At 39.3% G+C, this 3,548-nt stretch overlaps 1 non-coding gene across 1 annotated transcript; it reads right to left on the reverse strand.

The window, feature by feature from the left end:
* Window positions 1-566: 566 nt before the first annotated feature.
* Window positions 567-669, reverse strand: LOC147348005 (U6 spliceosomal RNA). The gene has a single exon (XR_015152031.1). It is a non-coding gene; the product is annotated as a U6 spliceosomal RNA (small nuclear RNA).
* Window positions 670-3,548: the final 2,879 nt, after the last annotated feature.

Consider the following 3,548-nt stretch of genomic DNA (forward strand, 5'->3'; position numbering starts at 1 on the left):
GAGAATACCCTTGAGAGTCCCTGGGAAAGCAAGGAGATCAAGGCAGTCATTCCTAAAGGAAATCAGTCCTGAATATTCATTGGAAGGACTGATGCTGAAGCTGAAACTCCAATACTTTGGCCACCTGATGCAAAGAACTGACTCACTGGAAATGACTGATGCTGGGAAAGATTGAAGGCAGGAGGAAAAGGGGATGACAGAGGATGGTATGGTTGAATGACATCACCAACTCAATGGGCATGAATTTGAGCAAGCTCCAGGAGTTGGTGATGGACAGGGAGGCCTGACATGCTGCAGTGCATGGGGTCACAAAGAGGTGGACACGACTGAGCTACTGAACTGAAGCAACAGTACATACGGGGTGCAGTTTTTCTGCATCCTCACCAACACTGGTTATATTCTGTATTTTTTATAGTAGCTATTCTAATAGGTAGGACATAAGGACTAATTATAGTTTTAATTTGTATTTCTCTAATGACTAGTAATGTTGAGCATTTTTTCCTGCTCATTGGTTATTTGTATCTCACCTTTGGAGAAATGTCTATTCAAGCTCTTATCTCATTTTTAAAAACATGGTCTTCTTCATGAATTTTCAGATCTTTCTTACACATCATCCATACTACTCTTCTCTGTATCTTTCCAATTTTAATACTTCTGCTGCCAAAGCACACACCAAGTTGTTGATCCTTGTGAGAATTTTCAATGTTTCTCTAGCATATTTCTCTTTTCAAACAAACCACCATCCTCCAACTATGCACCCAATCCCAACTTATTCTCCATAAAACTTTGAAGGAAATTTACATGTTCTTAAAACATTTATTGTTCATGTTCAAGTCATCAGCTCTTTTCATTTGTTTTTCCCAGGATTTTTTTGTTTCGTGTTGTATTTGTTTATGTCACTGAGTTTGGAGAGAGGAAAATTTTAAGGTCTGACGTAACTCTGCCACCTTAAATGGCCTGATCAGGGTGGAGATGAGTAGGGAGCAATATTTTAGCCTCACATCTAAAGGAGACATAAATCTTTTCTTTTTTTTCCATTTTAATCAGAACTTCTTAGTTTTTTCAGTGTTGTTGTACAAATCATTTATGTTCACACTGCAGCCAACATTAATCATTAGCATGAAAGAATACTAAGCAATCTTAATCAATATTGCTTCCTTCTGTGAAACACAGTGGAAATGAAAGAATGCAATTTATCCTCGATCAGAAATCTCACAAACATTTAGCCAGAATCCTGTATTTTCTATTTTCTCAGAGTTTAGTTGACTCCACACTGGCCTTTATGGTTTTAGGACAAATCAAGTCCTTTCCATCCCAAGATCTTTGTCCACCTCGTTCCTTGTCAGCATTTCATTGTTTCCACTGCAGTCTTCAGTTAATATCAGCCTTCCCTGAGGGGCCTTCTTGATATCTAACCTGATGGTGCTGCCTCCCAGCAGTCTCTTTCTGCCACCACACCCACTTTATTTTCTTCACAACACAAATCACTTTCTGAACATGTCTTATTAATTTTTTACATGTATGCTTTTTTAGGGGTGTCCCAGGTATCACAGTGGTAAAGAAAACACCTGCCAGCACAGGAGATGCAGGAGACATGGGTTCAATCCCTTAGTCAGAAAGATCCCTGCAGGAGGAAATGGCAGCCCGTTCCAATATTCTTGCCTGGAGGATCCCATGGATGGAGGAGCACAGTGGCTATTGTCATGGGGTCCCAAAGAGTCCGATATGACTGAGCGGCTGGCTGGGCTCACACACATGCAGGCTTGTTTATTGTCAGCCCACCACCACCACCCATTCAAATATTTGTCCCTCAGTTGACATGCCCTGTTTCTCACCTCTACACCCTCAGTTACTGAAACGGTGCCTGATTAATAGCATATGGTGAATAAATATATAATGAATGAATACATGTTGACAGTGTCAGCCAGCAAACTTTTTTTCCTGTAAAAAGTCAAATACAGAGTCAGGCCATATGGACTCTGTTGTAACTGCTCTGACTTGGTAGTATTAATAGAAAAGCACTCATAAACAACATGCAAACAAATAATCACAATTGTGTTACAGTACTATTTTATCTATGGATACAGAGCATGAGTTGGATTTGGCCTCTGGATCAAAGTGTGCTGACTGACTATTAGAGTAGGTCATTTGTTGTCAACTCTGGTGTCAGGGTCCACTTAGATATTGATTCAGATGCTAGTGTTTGCTAGAAGAATTATTAGTAATCATAACGTGCCAAAGATAAAATTGGATTTACTTTAAAAATACAGACAATCATTAAGATAAACATTCAGAAGAGTATTGGTATTAAAGATAGCATGTTGGTGGAAAGCAAATGTGTAAATCATCCTTAGTGTCCAGCAGTGGTCTTCACGCTTGCATCAGAATCACCAGTGGTTGCTGCACTGCCCTTGCAGAATTACTGAAAGGATCAGCCTGGAGTGGTGCCTGAGAATTTGTGTTTCTATCCAGTGCTAGGGAGTGCTGATGTTGGTGGGGTGTTAAGATGTGACTGAGGTGATGTAGGTGAGACATGAAGGCCTGCATGATGGTAGGGGCTGTGGAAACCATAAGGGCACAGATGAAATGGAATTATCCACAAGAGTAGAATAATCCCTTAATCCCTCAGTAGGGATTAAGGATCAGTTGGGTGGGGACTTCCCTGGCAGTCCAGTGATTCAGATTTTGCCTCCATTGCAGGGGGTGCAGGTTCACTCCCGGTGAGGGAGCTAGGATCCCACATGCCTCATGGTCTAAAAGCCAAAACAGAAAATTTATTGTAACAAATTCAATGAAGACTTACAGTCTACATTAAAAAACAAAGAAACAAACAAAAACAACCAAAAAATCAATTTGGTATACAGGTAAAGAAAAAAATAGGAACCATATGACTATAGCATTGTTAGATGGGAAAACAAGGTAAATGACCAACCCGTTATTTGAAATAAGTAGTAGTAGGTTTGAAGGAAATTAAATGAGTAGTGGGTTTGAAGAAAATATCTTAAGTTTCAGTTTTAATATGCTGTTTTCGCCATACCTACATTCATTCAAGTGGAATTGTCTGGGAGACTTTTGGAAATACGAGTGAAGCTTGGGAATGAAGTTGGAGTGAAGCTTGGGAATGAAGTTGGGGACCAAGACATATACTTTTGGTAGCAGTCAGCAAATGAATGGTTACTGAACCCACAGAAAAATATAAGATAGTCCTTAGAGGATGGGTAGAACAAGAAGAAAGAAAATCTTAGGAATTCTAAACTCTGCCAAACTAACTATTAATACATTTTCTTCTTTAACGGAAGTACTAGACTAGTAGTCATACAACTGTACTTGAGTAAGCATGGCATTTCACAATATATTTCCTGATATTATAAATTATATAAAATGAACCACTCACTTTGACAATGTATGACATTAATACCTAGTTTCAGGAAGATAGATAAAGGATACTGACCCAAGAGCAGAGCAAGGAAAGGATGACTAATGGTATACCAGCAGTCTCTTCTTTCAGCCGAATCCCACTGATAGATCTTCCAGAGTGGATAAATTGA

The sequence above is a fragment of the Bos grunniens genome, chromosome 22 (assembly GCF_055505025.1).
Source record: "Bos grunniens cultivar Pamir isolate PY7600 chromosome 22, Bosgru_T2T1.0, whole genome shotgun sequence".
Lineage (NCBI taxonomy): Eukaryota > Metazoa > Chordata > Mammalia > Artiodactyla > Bovidae > Bos > Bos grunniens.